The sequence below is a fragment of the Ochotona princeps genome, chromosome 1, assembly GCF_030435755.1.
Source record: "Ochotona princeps isolate mOchPri1 chromosome 1, mOchPri1.hap1, whole genome shotgun sequence".
Lineage (NCBI taxonomy): Eukaryota > Metazoa > Chordata > Mammalia > Lagomorpha > Ochotonidae > Ochotona > Ochotona princeps.
The window spans coordinates 107,572,816-107,590,252 of NC_080832.1; the positions used below are offsets into that span (position 1 = coordinate 107,572,816).

The following is a 17,437-nucleotide window of genomic DNA, read 5'->3' on the forward strand; positions in this document are numbered from 1 at the left end:
CCTTAAGCCATAGTTGTTACCTCTGTTGACTGGCCTGCCCAACACTGCTTCCACTTTCTCATGAGGTAAAACCTCAGAATGCTATACCTATATCCTACATCACAGATCCAGCTCATGCTGGTAGTAAGCAGGTGTGATGCTCATCATTTGAAAAGAAAGATGATCAAGAAGAAGGAACTCTAGTCTCCAGTTACATCTGTCAATCCTGAAGTCTCTCCTGGGGTCCCTGTCAAGCTCTTCCTATTATTACTGTGGTGCTTTCTTAGAAACATGGCTCTGCCTGTCTGTCAAAGATGAGCTGGTTGTCTTACCTACCCAGAAAAAATAATAGGAAATTTCTCATTGTTTCATTAATATGCTATAAGGCTGGCATTTTTCAGGTGACCGCTGAACTACAAATGCAATTGACCATCATAGCTGACATAGATTTTAAGTTTTCAATGTGCCATTCACTGTTTTGAGAGTTGCATATGGATTTTCTCACATCTATCATCAGAACAATACAATGAAGTCAACGTAATGATTGTCATTGCTACCAGGGAAGCCAAGGAGGAAGAAGGCTAAGTAACTTACCCAAGGTTACCCAACTAGTGTAGGGCAGAGCTGGATGAATACTTATAAATGAATTTGATCTGTAGTTTACCTACAGAGCTGTTGAGGATTTTCAAAAGTCAAAGCTGTCTGGGTTCTACATAAACCCCAGCACATGAACTCAAGCTTGCAGAAGACTGCATTCAGTGCATGGGAATGCACACACACACACAGACACACACACACACACACACACACACACACACACACACGTGAGAGAGGTAGAGAACTTTACCTGCAATCACTCAATCTGTCAGGTCCAGTGCCTAGGACAGAGAAATGAAAGTGGATGGGGGTGGGGATAAGGGACATTCCTTGAGGGCCTTATGTGGTTTCTTGTGGGGGAAGATGCAAGTTGATATCTAGATCCCTGACTACAGCCCAGCATAGCGGCCTAGTGGCTAAAGTCCTAGATCCTTGACTGCACACAAGGGCCTGTTCTCTCTCACTTCAGGGTAACTTAGAAGCTATTTTCTAAGACAAGAGGGACAGATGGATTGGCTAGGGCCAAAGACAGCATCTCCTACTTGAAAGAATTTGGTCGATTTTGAGGTTCTACGATCTTGATTCATCTTACAAAGTGGAACATTCAACATGCATTGGGAAGTGACTGGCTTAAGGAAAAACAGAGACCTTGTCAGGACTGGACTTTCACCGTGGAAAATCGGAGGCTAAAAAAAGTGTGACTATCCCAGGAGTTTTTGAAGGGGAGGGAGGTTGGGAGAGTAAAGCAAGCCTAGTGGTGAGGCAACTGCAGAGACCCAGAAGGTGCTCATACACATGCAGGCACAGTGTGGTGGTGGGTACTGTGCAGTGGGCATCGCTAGATGGAAAGCTTGTTTCTTGGCTTCAGTTTCCTTTTTGGTGTTGACTCAGTGGTAAGTGTTTACACTAATCAATACATCTGTGATGCTATAGATCACATGTCAGACTGATGGCAGGATGGTCATTGTCATTTTTAATGATATGCATCATCAAAAGCATTATCATAAAATATAGCATAGGGATGATGATATTAAGTGTATCAGGCTCACACCAAACACAAGGCCAGGCCATCCCTTGATGGCTATTGGAGTCTCCCTGTTCAATATCTACGAAAATTTGTATTAATCTTATCACAAGCACCATCATTCAAGAAGAGTTTCAGAACTCACCTGAGGCAGGAAGTGGCTCCCTATGCTCCAGTCACACCAAGGCCTGGTGACTATGGCCTCCATATTCCTAGTGGATGCTTGCCCATCCATTATTCCATCTTTCATGGGAAATTCCAAAAATGGCTGTGTTTAAAACAGTATTAGAAAGCTAAGAACAGGACCAGGGCCCTAGCTGGGAAAATCTCCAGTGATTTGTGATTCCTTTCACAAATCAGCAAAGGTATCTGTGACAATGAAAGGGAAGAGCAGAGAGAGCTCAGATACCATGTATCTGGATTATAACGCTGATACTTTTTATGAGACTCAGTACCAGTAGCATCTAGAAAGACCTAGAGGTTTTCATACCTTACTCCTGGGATGAGGGTGGTCATTCTGCTGCCCTTCCCTCCTCCCAACTTATTCAACCCTTATCTGTGTTCAAGAACAAATCTAACAACCAAATGTAGCAATCAGGGTCTTTGGGTGATAAACACTGCCACCTAAAACTTCCCAATGATTTTCCTCCATCTTTTAAGCTAACAATTGTTCCCTTCTGGGATGGGAAGTCTCTCGGTCAGGGATTGGTTCTGTTTAAAGAACTGTGGCTCCAGAGGCTCCTCACTTGAGAAAAGAGCTGAGCACTTCTGAAGAGGTGAGAGGTTGACCCCTGGAAACCCAGTGACCAACCAACCAACCAACCAACCAACCCTCTAATCCTCCATTAATACCTAAGGTCCCTCTGGCACAAACACTATTCACCTACTTCATGTGGGAAATTAAAATTAGTTCCCAATGTGTTCTTTACTTTGGGATCATCACACTAATCCCAATCAGCATGAAGCAAGAATGGTGGAGAAGTCATTCCATCCCACCTCAAGCTCAGAGGGGGCTGGGCTGACTGAAGTGTGCATGAGTGGGTAGGTCCCATGGGTGGAACTGATCCTTCACCATTTGCTTGTTAAGAAGAGGTGGGGTATGACCAGATATGTTCCGGGGGATGGGGTGATTAATACACACAAAGGGCTTGGTTTCCATGTTGAATGTAAACGGAGAAGACTGTGGGCCAACACAGAGGTCCGAGATGAGGTAGGGAAGACCTCAAGCACAACAAAGTGGAGGAGCTCAGTTCCTAAAGAGACTTTGCACAATTCAAACCCCCTTGGTGAGATTCCATCTTCTGAGGAATCATACAAACAGCCACGGCCTCCTATGCAGAGACACACACAAAATCTGCAACAGGGGCAGAGATTTCAAGCAGTGCAGTGTTCCAAAGCATCCTATCAGGCGATTCATCACTCCTGTCACTCCTGACCCCAGTCGTTGGCTTGCACATTATTGCCTTCTCCACTTTATGCATTTTAAAAACTGACAACCATTGTTATTGATGGGTCTTTTTTCCCAAGTTCTTATGCAGCTTAGAAGGCATCAGTGAGTCTGATCCCAAAATGGGAGTGCCCAGAATGACGCACGTTCACTGTGACCTTGCAGTGATAGCAAAGCTTTCATAGTAGGAGAGATGGCAAGGGACAAGGTTGAGAAGGGAACCCAAACCTAGGAAGAAAACGTCTGCTCAGAGGGAAGCAGGAGTCAGGCTCAGGGGGAGGGGAGGTCAACAAAGGACATGGGGGTTTGGAAAGTTGGGATGTGACTGAGAAGGGAGATCTTGCAAGAATCCTTCATGGACCTGAGGCTCTCTGTCCTGGACAGGGCAATAGACACAAAATGGCATCCGTTGCAGACTAAGCAGTGAAGAAGAGGTGAGGGGGTTCAGGTGAGGTTAAGTAGTAAAGAAGGAAGGGGAAGGGTCAGGGGAATCTGCCTGGGAGGACACAGATGTCTAGATGTAGAGAATGGGTTCCGATCACCTGTCATGTGCAATTAGAGGAGGCAGGAAAGGAGCTGAGTACTGGGGTGCAGCTGCAGCTGAAGCATTCTTATGGGCTCCCTGTGTAGTGAAGGCAGGAGGCAAGTAGGGCCCATCTGGGGCTTGTTGTCATTTCAGAGTTGAGTGTTTGTTCTGCGTACTTCAAGGCTCTAAATTCTCCCCATGAGAAAGCAGACTGCAGGTTTATTCCTGGAGGAGTACAGGCCCATCAGGGAATCCAGCCTCTCTAAACCTGTGCCTCCAGGCCCAGTGACATCACAAAGGACTGGCTTCTCACAAGTGCTGGAGGTTCCAAGGTCTAGCCCTCATCCAGTCCACTTGTCTATAAGTCTTCATGGCTTGACAGTGGATGGGTGGCATACGGGTGTGGATGATCAGCCCTAGGCCCTCCAGATTGTGCCAGGGTACATTCAGTGATTACATCCCATCATATGCAGTCCAACTGTCGCACAACAAGGTGGGAGTATATTAGAATTTGCCATGGGATTTGGACTGGCCTTGAAACAGCCCAGGAAGGGGAAATCTCAGCGTAGGACTTGGGACTTTTCACCTCTTGCTTGTGGGGCAGCATGAAAAGGAAAGTTCTCAACATGATGCAGGCAATTGGCCAAACAGAAAAGAGGGAATTTCAATGATTTGCTGCACACTGGGATCTGTTTCTTCTAAGCCTCTCTCAACCTGCGACATAGGGATTAGGTCCTCCATTTTGCAGCTAAGAAGGCTGAGGCACAGAGGTTATGTAGCTTTGCTGAAGGTCATATGGTTACCAAGAAGAAGGGCTGGATATGTGCTCAATAACTACAGTGGCTTCTGCTACCTGAGGAACATAAAGGACGTTAGAATTTCAGCAAAATTTATGGAAGCAATTAGGTAAGCAATGAAGTCCAAAGAATGAGTGTAATGTTTTAAAAGACAAGCCATGAAGAAATGCATTGAGCAAATATTTAGCAATTCCTCTGTGTCCATTGGCTGCTTCCTTTAAGATCCTTAACATTTGCCAGGACAATTAAAGCATTAAATAATTCCCAGGGTACTGCTGATCTGTTTCTCAGGTGTGGAGATTGGGTAGGAGGGGCTCAGGAGGTACGGATGCAGAGAACAGCTGAGCCCTGTGCCCCTCTGTGAATGCATGCCCCTCCCCTGACAGGAAGCTGTGTCCCAACTTCAGTATCTCCAAACGCAAAAAAAGACTATGGTTACTCACCTACCTTCAACATTAGTGTGCTATCAATCACAGGACTCTACATGCTTCCACAAATAAGCCTAGGATTGAGAAGTCACCAGCTTATGATGATTAATGTAATGGATCAATGATAACACTGTTATAAATTACAAGACATTAATGATCATTATATGCATATTAGGCCCAGTGCCTGGGGGCTGGAAAAGATCAGAAGACTCTAAATAAGCCCGCCTCTTCATCAATATCCCTGCCAGGTGGTACTATTCTGGTTACAAATGACACTATAGCTCTAATTCATTAAGTTGTGCAAGGGAGAGAACATTGAAGAGGCTCTGAAGAGCTCATGGCTTGTGACTCCATGCTTGTACAGACTACCATTCCTACTTCTTAACAAACAGCCACCCCCACCCCCCAGGCTCACTGTGGTGGCCTAACGGCTGAAGTCCTCACCTTGCATGCACCAGGATCCCATATGGGCGCCAGTTCTAATCCCGGCTGCTCCACTTCCCATCCAGCTCCCTGCTTGTGGCCTGGGGAAAAAAATGAAGGATAGTGCCAAGCCTCGGGACCCTGCACCCATATGGGAGACCTGGAAGAAGTTCCTGGCTCCTGACTTCGGTTCAGCTCAGTTCCAGCCATTGCAGCCACTTTGGGAGTGAATCAATGGATAGATCTTTCTCTTCTCATCTCCCTCTGTAAATCTACCTTTCCAATAAAAATCTTAAAAAGATGCCCCTCCTGCCCAAAGCCATGAAGGAGGACAACCCAGATTCTTCTATGTCGATCGCCAAGGCCCCTGCCATGAAGTCTGTATATTTACATACCTGCTCTGGTCCTGAAGACATGAAAGCAAGAGAAACTGGGTAGGGGCACTGGGTAACCGTGACTCACAGGTGGGTTTCTGCATGCTGTGGCTCTCACTATCACATTCAAGGCTCAGAAACGCTGCCCAGCTCTTTCCAAGCGCACACTACAGGCTAGCCATGGGGCAGCAGCATGCTTTCCCCCTGAGAACACCACCTTCCTCCCACTAGTAATTTGTTCCTGTAGTCTTCCTTTACTGTCAGGGGACTAGAGCAATTATTTTTTAAAAAATAGTAACTCCAGGACTTCGATACGAATCATGGTTTATGCCCTCCCACATCCATCTGAATGACCCAACATTCTGGTGAATCAGTGACCTTTGCTGTAACACAAAGTGCATGCTCAGGGCAAACTCCGCCAGGTGTCTACTAGCCCAAGTGAGATCAGGTGTCCTACTTATGCTCAGTGCTAGTCCAAGGCGTAAGTGGGACAGCAGTGGGTGCCACTCACAGTGTCCTTCTCATTGCCCTGCTCCCTGCAGTGCACACACACATTCCCCAGGTATGGAAAAACAGGATCCATGCCTTCAAAATCAACACACCCAAGCAGTCAAGACAACTAGGAGTCCTTTATTAAGCGTCTCCACTCCACGCTGAGTTATGAAGGGACCTTCCTGGGGCCTGGCTGGCTGACCAGGCCCTTTTGAGTCCCATAGGCCTACTCCATGAAAAAAGTTACTAGGTACAAAATCATGCATTATGAAAAGGACCTTTGGTTTGTGTGAAGGGCTGTTTCCATGTTGATGGTAAATGGAAGGGCCTTTGGGCGGGCCCTGGGCATCCTGGGGACCAGAAGGGGCAAGAAAGAGCTCTGAGAGCTCTAAGGCTCCACAGTCAGCCCTCTTTATTACGTGCAGGCTGGTTGGGTGGGGGTGGGGGTGGGGGAGAGGTGTGGCCCCCAAGGGAATCTAGACCTGGAAACCTAGACTGAAGCATCATGTCACTCATCATAGATCACTAACAATTAAGAAATAAGAATCACAAGGCTAAAGGAAGGGGAGGGAGGGGGAGATGTGCGCGTGCAGGGGCTAAAGCACCAGCAGGTCCTACTAGCAGATCTTTTCCCAAATAACATCTCAGTCCCTCAATAGTCCATCTAGAATGAATTCTCCCTAGGAGAGGGCGAGGCTTCCAGTTCCAGGAAAAGAGCGCCCTGGGCCAGCAGCCTGTGCCTCCCTGGCCTTCTGTCACGGCAGGACAGTGGTGATCCAGGGCCTCTGCCTGTGAAAGACAAAACGAGAAGTCCATCAGAACAAAAGACCAACTTCCCAGTCACGCCCCGGACAGCCATTGCTGTCCTCCCCAGGCCGTGCCGTGACTCCCTGTGAGAAGACCCCCACTCACACTCCGGGACTTTCTCACGGAGCTCTGGCACCTTACACCGAAGCACGGGACTCTTCTTCCACCAGAGATAAACCAGAGAGGTCAAGACAGTGCACGGCCCAGCAGCACGGCTGCCACCCCGGGTGGGACGCACACAACACGCCCCGCGCAGCAGGGCATGGCCCTGACGTTTGGCAATGGGGAGCATCTTCCAGAGTCTGTGTCGGGTGAGCGGCTGTCCCTATCACTGGCTTTAGGGACATCCTCGGAGCAGCGCTGACCTTCCCCGTCCACAGCTGGGAAGGCAACACGCACACCTCTTCTCCACGCTCTGCCTGGTTGGAAATAACCACTAACGGCCAACAGCCAAACTTCTGGCCGTTAGCCACGCCCAGCACTCACAGGTCTCCTCCAATCAGAGACTTAGCAAGGAGGTGGGGGACCTGGGCCTTCCAGAAAGCTCCACAGTCTCTGATTGGCCGTGGGCCAGCCTTCCTGGGTAGGCTCCGGACAGGAGAGCTCTCTAGTCAGTGGGAGGCTTGGAGTTGGGCATGTGTTTTGATGGAGTTGTGCTAAAAATGTTGACATGTTTTATCATGTTTGAGACTCCCACATTTCTCTTTTTTTTTTTCAAATTGGTGGGGGTAGGCATTTTGCACCATGGGTAAGACACTCCTGGGATGCCTGTGTCACCTGTTAGAATGCGTTGGTTCAAGCCTTGGCTCAGCTTCAGGTGCCAGCTAGCTGCTCATGCACTCTGGGAATGATGGTGGCTGAGGTTCTTGGCTTCTTGTCACCTGTGTGGGAAACAGTGCATTTCTGATTCCTGCCTGGCTGTCGCAGACCTCTGGGGAGTGGCCAGCGCATGGAAGATGCCTTTCATCAATCTCATCTATCTTTTGTCTACCACCTATCTCCGAGTTTTCTCTTTCACAGAAACGGAAAATAATTTTAAAAACTTATATGACATTAAGTTTGCCATTTGAAAGCGTACCTTTAAAGTGCCTTTCTGTACATGGATACTGAACAATCGTTGGCACTAATTCTAAACCAGTAAGTTACCCACCAAGTGCTGTCACTACAAGCGATCCCATCCCGCTCTTCATGTTGCCCTTCCCGCAGCCTGTGGTGACCACTGGCCACTGGTCGGCTTGCTGTTTAATGGATTTGCCTGTGCTGGACATTTCATGCAGATGATGTAGCAGAGTTTCGAAGCTAATACATGTTGTAGCGTCTGTCAGTGCTTCTTAAGGATAGGTAGTAGATTGCTGCACGGCTAGGCCACAGACTCATCATTTGTCAGGTAATAGACGTTTGGTTTGCTTCCACCTTTTGGGCATTATGCATAATTGTAAGGATCCTAAGTACACGTATTTTTCCTTGGGTATGCTTTTTAGCTCTCACGGATCTGTACCTGATCTCCATCTTAATTTTTTAGAAAGGATTTGTTTATTTGAAAGAGTTACAAAGAGAGAAAGAGAAGCAGAGAGAGAATGAGCGCACGCCATGTGCTGGTCTACTTCCTCAATGGCCACAATGGCCAGAGCTGGGCCAAGCTGGCGCCAAGAGCCAGGGATGCACAGGCCCAAGGGTCTGGGCTATCCTCAGCTGCTTACTGAGGCTCATTAGCAGGGGACTGGGTTGGAATTGGAGAAGCTGGGACTTGAACCAGTGCCCATGTGGGATGCTGGCATTGAACAGGAGCTTAACCCACATGTTAATTTTTTTTGATGAAGTGCCAAAATGCAGCAGCTGTACCATTTACATTCCTACCAGATTGTGTAAGATTTCTGCTCTTGCTGCATGCTTGTCCACCCTTCTTCTTTCCTGAAGTTATAGACATCCTAGAAGTTACAAACAGTCTCTCATTATGGTTTTGATTTATACTTCCCTAATTACTAAGATTTTGAGCTTCTCCATGTGTTTACTGGCCATATGTATTTTTAAACATGTATTTATGGAGATTGATGTGGTAGCCTAATGGCTAAAGTCCTTGCCTTGCACTCGCCAGGATCCCAAACAGGCATTGATTCTAATCCCGGCAGCCCTGTTTCCCATCCAGCTCCCTGTCTGTGGCCTGGGAAAGCAGTCAAAGACGGCCCAAAGCCCTGGGACCTTGCACCCTCATGCAGACCCAAAAGAAGCTTCTGGTTCCTGGCTCCTGGCTTCAGATCGGCACAGCTCCGGCTGTTGTGGTCACTTGGGGGGTGAATCGTTGGACAGAAGATCTTCCTCTGCCTCTCTTCCTCTCTGTATATCTGACTTTCCAATAAAAATAAAATAAATATTTTAAAAATATACTTATGTGTGTATTTATTTATTTAAACAGGATAGAGAGATATTCCATCTATTGATTCACTACCTAAATAGCAACACTTAGCACTGGGTCAGGCCAAAAAATGAGAGTTAGGAACTCCATGGCTAGTCTCCACTTCGGTAGGTCTCAAGTATCTGAGCTATCTTCTGTGGCCTTTTCAGGAGCATAGGCAGGAAGTTGGATTGGCAGCAACACAGCCAGCACTTGAAATGGCATTCTGATATGGGATGCCAGCATGTTAAATGGGAGGCTTAACATGCTGTGCCACAACACTGGGCTCACCTTTGGAGAAATGTTCTGTTACTTTGCCCACTTAACAGTTGAATTATCTTTTGGTGGTTGAATTTTGAGTGTTCTTTACATATGCTGGATATTAGATTTGCCCTAATCTGCTTGAACTACTATCACAAAATACCATGGTATGAGTTGGGCTGTAAATACTAGAAATTTACTGCTTATAATCTTGATACTGACAAGTCTGGGATCAAGGAAGGGCCCGGCAGATTAGGTATGTGGTTAGGACCTGCGTCACGGAAGGCCGGGCTCTCACTGTGTCTTCCTGTGAGGAAGAAACAAGGGAATTCTCGAAGAGCTCTCAGGTGTCTTTGTGTAAACGTGTTCACCCTGTGCATGCGGGCCCTCAGAAATCAGCTCACAGAGGGCCCGCCTCGTAAGATGATCTCAGCCTTAGGGTTTCAAGATATACATTTGGTGAGAAAAAATAGTCCGGAGTAAGTCACTTACAGGATTGTGATTTGCAAATTTTTTTTTCGAGACTTGCCTTTTTTCCCTTTGATTAAATATTCTGCTTGCTGTAAGCTTTTGATTAGATTCCAGAATTCTGAAAGGTCAATTCTCCCAGTTTTTGCCAGTTTTCTTTTTGTGTATGTGGGAGAACAAAGCTTTGGGAGTGTCCTACTTTACCGTTTCTGCTGACACCTCCCTCTCCACGTCCTTTTCACCTAAGTGCTCTTCAGAAGCTGAGCTCTGGCGAAGCGTAGTCCCTTGCCCAAGCACCGTGTCTAGCCACAGGAAGAACAAGCCCTGCACACAGGTAGCCTGAGTCCAGGGTATTCCCCTGTGCTGTAACACTCCCTCATTCACTCATTTCTCTTCCATCTACTACGCTGTAGGGAAAGTTCTAGTCATTCATGATCATGGTGCAGAACAGTCACAGTTCCTGCCCCTGGAGTGGTACTTGTAAGAAAAAAGCAAGTGAACAGCTGGGGTTCAAGAGATACTATGAAGTAAAGAAATGAGGATTAACATTGACTATCAGGATTGTTCAAGAAGTGTTGTGATTATAATTTGTTAGTCATTTTTTCTATCATAATTTCCAAATTATAGAAAAGATACACAAATATACATTTCAGCATATGCTTACTTAAATCTATTCGTGGCTAAAATTTTGTTACACCATCATTCTCTGTCTCATCTGACAGTAAGTTCCAGTATGCTGTTTGCTCTTTCATTACTATTTTCTAAGAAAGGCATTTTTGTCAGGCACATATGCAACAATTGTCAATCAAGGAAGATAACATCTGTAAAATACTACTATATGGTCAACAGTTTCCACCCCAATTCCCCCTGCTATTCCAACAGTGCCCTCACAGCAGTTGTATTCTCCATGCCAGGATTCAATTCAGCATCATCCTTTACATTTATCTATCATGTCTGTTAAAATCTGGAAAAGTTGCCTTACTCTTTCTCTGCAGTATTGGGCATTTTCATGACTACAGACATGCTATTTTTCAGCCTCTTCCATAATGTGAGCTGACCCGGGTCTCGTGTGGAGCAGAGTCAGTGCAGGCACTCTTGGCAGAAGCATTACGCGGGTTGTTTTTATTTGCATCAGTGAAACACACCGTGGAGCCCATGTTAATGCCTTGCCTTTTACTCGATGATGATCATGACTTTGGTCCTTTTACTAAGAGATCTTAAGCTAGAGTTTTCTACTGCAAAATATTTTTTCTTTTGTAATTAGTAAGTAATAAGATATTTAGAAATGATGTTAATATCCTATCCATTGGGTCAGTTCCGTTTTGTTCTTTGTGCAAAATATTGATATGATTGCAAACACTGTATTATATATAAATTCATAATTAGTGAAATTTCACTCAATCCCCCTACTTCATTCATTCAATTTGTTTTCAAAGAGGTATGGAAAATAACCATATCCCCATTTTTCCAAACAAAAATTCCTTCTATATCAGTAGATATTTAATCTTTATCAGTTATCATTATGTATTTAATTATTTGCATATTTAATTATTTTCCTTTATTGTACTTTGTAAGAGGCAACTTTTAAAATGATTATTTTTATTCTTTGATGTCTACATCCAGGAATCATAATCTGATCATGACTTTACATGTATCTTATAGATGGAATATTGAATGGTTTGATTATTCCTTTTTCCAGAACTTTCTAGTTCTTTTTTGTATCTTAATTGTCACTTAATAATTGTTAGATAATAGATTGTTTTAAAATTCTATTTAGATTGGAATATTTAAACTATTTTTGATATGCAAGTCTTTCCTTAAAAGATAAATTGAAATGTAGTTGACAAATAACAAACTGCATCTTTCTCCCAGAGAGATCACATATTAGGTAGCAAAAAAAAAAAATGTTCAAAAGTTTAGGAAGCTTGTAGACACATGTAGTAACTTTTCGCATAATAATAGAATAGAACTAGCAATCAATAATAGCAGGGGAAACTGGAAAATTTACAAATATCTAGAAATTAGATATAGCTTTGAACAGCCAGCCATTAAATCAGAGAGCAAATCAGAAAAGAAATTCTAAGACACCTTGAAACAAATGAAAAGTTAAACATAATATCTTCATTTCTATGAATATAGAAAACGTGATATAGCAAAAGCATTACTTAGGGGGAATTCATAGCAATAAACACCTACACTTTTTAAAATCTTTTTTTAAAGATTTATTTATCTTTTATTGGAAAGGCAGCTATACAGAGAGGAGGGGAGACAGAGAGGAAAATCCTCTGTCCACTGATTCACTCCACAAGAGGCCGCAATGGCTGGAGCTGAGCCAATCCAAAGCCAGGAGCTTCTTTTGGGTCTCCCATGCAGGTACAGGGTCCCAAGGCTTTGGGCTGTCCTCAACTACTTTCTCAGGCCACAAGCAGGGAACTGAAAGGGAAACAGGGCTGCTGGGATTAAAACCTATGCACATATGGGATCCTGGTGCGTACAAGGTGAAGATTTTAGCTGCTAGGCTACTACACCAGGTCCAAAGCATCTACTTTTAAAAAGAAGAAAAATCTCAAATAAAAACTCTAAATCTTATTCTTCAAAGAGAAACATAACAAAATAAGCACAAAGTTAACAGAAGGAAAGAAATAAAAAATAAAACTGAAACAAATAAGATATACATTGATAAACAATAGAAAAAAAAGTCATTGGATCTAGGAGTCAGTTTTCTAGATAGATAAAATTAGCAAGCCCTTAGCTAAGAAAAAATGGAGAGGATTCAATAAAATCATAAATGAAAGAAACATTATAAGGCTACTTCAAAAATTTGTGGAGAAACAAAACTAAAAAGTGTGTTGTGGTGCAAAAAATTATTTTCAAAATGCATGCATAGTTTTCTGTTTTTTCATAATGTACATTTTCCATGAACTTTTTCAAGACCCTTCTTAGAACTGCTGCCACAGAAATACAAAGGATTATGAGAGTCTGTTTTGTCTAGTAACACACCAAGAAACTGGACAGAGAAGCATATGTTCCTAGGAATATGCATTCAAGATCAAACATGAACAAACAGAAAAGCCTACACAGTAGCTGGAATACTATGCTGCTTGTATCAATAATCAACAACCTCAAAGAAAAGCAGAGTCTGACACAATGGCTCAATGGCTAAATCCTCACCTTGCAAGCACGGGGATCTCATATGGGAGCTGATTTGTGTCCCAGCTGCTCCTCTCCCTTCTAGTTCCCTGCTTGTGGCCTGGGAAATTGGTAGAGGATGGAAGCCTTGGAATCCTGCAATTGCATGGGAGATGTGGAGGAAGTGCCCTGCTCCTGACTTCGGATCGGCTCCAGCTGTTGCAGCTGCTTGGGGAGTGAACCAGCAGATGGGATATCTTTCTCTCTGTCTCCTTCTCTCTGTAAATCTGATCTGTCTTTCCAATATAAACTATTAAATCTCTCTCTAAAAAAAAAAAGGAAAGAAAAGCCTGGTATCAGAGAGCTTCATTAGTGAATTCAGCCAAACACACAAGACATTAACACAAACCTTCTTAAACACTTTCAAAACCTTTCAAAATAGAGAACACTTCTGATTTCATTTTATAAGGCCAGTATTTTCACTGTACTAATGCCAGACAAACACAGCACCAAAAAGGGAAACTGTAAGATAATATCTCTGGTGAATATACATGCAAAAGTCCTCAAAAAACATTAGCCAACTTAATTCAATAGCACAAGTACCATATACTATAATAAAGGGAAGTTATCTCTGAAATGCAAGGAAGGTTTATCATATGAAAGTGATCAATGTGATATGCCACAGTAACAGAGTAAACCATGAAATTACATGCTCATTTCAACTAAGGTAGAAACTCTGAAAAAGTTCTACCTAATTTCATGATAAACATTTTTTAAAATACTAATAATGGAAGGTAACTAATACCATAATAAAGACCAATCATGGAAGGTCCACAGCTAATAGTATAAGCATGGTGGAAAACAGAAAGTATTTTGTCTCTTAAGATCAGGAACAAGGTAAGGATACCCACTGCTTTCAGTATTGGATATCCTAACCAGAAAAGCTTAGAAAGGAAAAAGAAATAAAATGTATCTACATCGGAAATGAAGAATTAAAATTGTCCCTGTTGCAGATAGCTTGATCTTATATATAGAAAAACCTACCAACTGCATGGAAAGCACTGTTAGACCTAATAAACAGTAAAATTTCAGGATACAAATCAACATATAAAAAGTCACCTATTCCTATATATCGACAATAGGCTATCCAAATAAGAAATCTGAAATATAATTTCATTTACAATAGTACCTCAGGGTGTATAATTTTTAGGAATAAACTGAAGAGGAGAAAGACTCATACACTGAGAACTACAAACACTGATGAAATAAATTAATCAGGACACCAATAAATGAGAAAATATCCTTTGTTCACATATTAGAAGATTTAATGGCATTAAAAAGTTCATACCACCCAATGATCTGTAAATTCAATGTGATTCCTTGAGATGGAAAAAAAATCTAAAACTGATACGAATCCTAAAGAACCATAAATAATCAAGTCAATGTGGATAACAAGCAATCCTGGAAGCATTGTAAGTCTTGGTTTCAAAATATAAAATTACAGCCTTTAAAACAGTATAAAGACATACACTAAATAAAGAAGTATATACAGACCAATGGAACATAATAGAGTCTAGAAATAAATGCTCTCATCCACACCAACTGTTCTTCAACTAAAATACAAAGAAAAAGCAGAAGGGAAAAAACAGTGGGGCAAGAAGTGGTCATTAGAAAACTGGATGTCCATATGCAAGAGAATAAAATTCAATTCCTGTATTACAGCGTGCACAAAGATAACCTCAAAATGAATGAAAACCTTAAATGTAATACCCCAACTTGCAAAATTCCTTGAAGAAAACAGGTGAAATACTTCATGATCTTAGTTTCAGCAATGATTTCATAGATAGGACACACACACACACACTAGGCAACAAACCACATCCAACTAAAAAGCTTCTTATAGTAAAGAAAGCAATAAACAGTAATGTATTAAAGAGGGAGGTATTTACATCTGAGTATTTCTATCTGAAAACAATTGTATCTGAAAAGAGGTTACTCTCTAAAATACAGAAGAAATTCCTCAACTCAATAGGTTTAAGAAAAGAAACATAACAATAAAAACAGGCAACAATGAACTGATTTTAAAAATGCGCTGAAATATTTGAGTGGATATTTCTCTGAAGAAGACAGACCAATGGTTGCTGTGGTTTGAATGTTTGCCCCCTCCAAAATTCACCTTGAAATTTAATAACCGTTTTAACTGTGTACCTCCAGTGGTGCTTAGGGCAAGAGGACTCAGCCTGCAGGAACTGGTGCAATAATGAAAGGAAGAGTCTGAACCCTTGTCTTGAACTTCCAGGCCTCTGAACACAAGCCAATAGATTTCTGTTCATTGTGGATAACTATGGCTCCAGTATTCTGTTCCAGCAGCACAGAGGAACCATGGCAAAAATAATCAATAAGGAAATGCAAATCGAAATTACAATGAACTAATACTTTCCACCTGTCAGGGTGGTTACTGAGTGTTGACAAGGATGGGGAGACATTGGAGCCGTTGAGCACTCTTTGTGAGCATGCAAAAAAAAATGCAGCTGTTGAGGAGCAAAGTGTGAGATTTCCTAAATTAATAAACAAACAAGCAAATACAAGCCCAGAGCTGTTAAACAAAGCAGAATAGGTTGGGGAGCTGGGTGTGGCTTAATATTTGTGACAAAGGTTCTACTACAAGCTATCAGTGGGGAAAATGTGGTGAGGAGTGCATGGGAACTCTTTGTGGTACTACTTCAAAGCCATTTTGAAATAAAAGTGCTAAAATTATCAATAAAAAGTATAATGTTAAAAACAAAAAAATGTGGTCCAAACACACAATGGAATATTAGTAAGTCAGAAAATGAATGAAAACATGTCATTTACAGCCAAGTGGTTAGAACTGAAAGGATTATAAATAACATAAGCTGAACACAGGAAGGCAAAGCTTGAATGTTCCCCTTTGTGTGTGGAATGGTGATTACTAGAGGCTGGCAAGCATTGGTGTATGTGTGTGGGAGAGTAGGGAGGTGAGGCAGGGGAGGGGGTATGGAACATACAAGGAGAGGTGTATAATGAATCTGAAACATAGTTGGATAGAAAGAAGAAGATTCCAAAGCACAAATGGTGGAGTGGTAGTTCACAATAACCTGTCATATTCTTCACGAGCCAAGAGAAGGGAGGAACAAGAAGGATCCAAACATGAAGTGATGACAAGAAGGAAATATTAATAGCCCAGATGTGATCAATGCACAATGAAGATATTTTTTAAATGTCCAAGCAGTATTCCATGAATAGTCAACAAAAAAGCTGTAATTGTTTTAGATGAAAATACCAACTAACCTAATTTGATTGCCATACATTAAATTCATGAACTGCACCCCCAAAAATGTAAAATTAAACTAATCACTGAAGGAAAACAAAATGTCTTTATGTTGTAGTGTAAACCTTAACAATTGATCCTAATTTGTTACTTACTGAGGTACACTGTATGTGTGTACTATAGCTTATCCACCTGTTGGTGAATGCCTAGGTGGCCTCATTTTTTTTCTTCATTACTAATAAAACTGCATGAGCACTTACATTTTAAAAGCAGAACTACAATGTGGTCCTCAATTCTACTTCTGATTGTATCTGAAAATAGGATCACCAAAAGATACCAGCACACTCTCATTCACTATATCCCATTCACAGCAGCTGAGGCGTGGAAGCTACCCGCACGTCCACTGACAGATGGGTGATACAGCAGCATAGTCCATGAACACGGTGAAATACTCGTTCAGCCAATTTTATGTATGTAACAACTAGATAAACCTTGGAGAGCTTATTATAATGAATGAAAGAAGCCAGACTCAAAATGACAAATATTGCATGATTCCATTTGTATGAAGTATATAAAATAATTAAAATCATGGAGTCAATAATAGAGCTGTGATTGTCAAAGCTAGGTGGAGGAGGATACAGGCAGTTGCTACTCACCAGGCATAAAATATCACCCAAGCAGAATAACTTAAGCTCCAGTTCTGTGCTGTGCAATACTGCATCTGGAATCAACTGTTACGAGTTGGGCACTTAAAGAAGGAAAAGTCTTAACAAGGTAGATCTTGTGTTAAGTGCAATCATCACAGTAAGAAAATATTTAGTCAAGGTTAACAAAAGTAAGGGTTTTTTTTTTAATAGAAGAATGACTTTTTAAAAGAATAGGTAAGATTTTTAAAGAATAGCTATGTATGTAATTCCATATGGAATCTGAGGTCAGCTTGTCAGTTTTTCATAAAATGTCTGCTGATGAGCTGGCATTGCAGGTGGCACAACAGACTTGACCCT

General features: G+C 42.4%; 1 long non-coding RNA gene across 1 annotated transcript in view; it reads right to left on the reverse strand.

Moving 5' to 3' along the window:
- Positions 1-6,731: 6,731 nt before the first annotated feature.
- LOC131481803 (uncharacterized) overlaps positions 6,732-17,437 on the reverse strand; it is an 86,187-nt gene continuing 75,481 nt past the window's right edge. Inside the window, exons 2-3 of the long non-coding RNA XR_009246572.1 lie at positions 6,990-7,300; positions 6,732-6,872 (exon numbers count right to left, since the gene is read on the reverse strand). This is a non-coding gene — a long non-coding RNA (uncharacterized LOC131481803). The remainder of the gene's footprint in view (positions 6,873-6,989; positions 7,301-17,437) is intronic.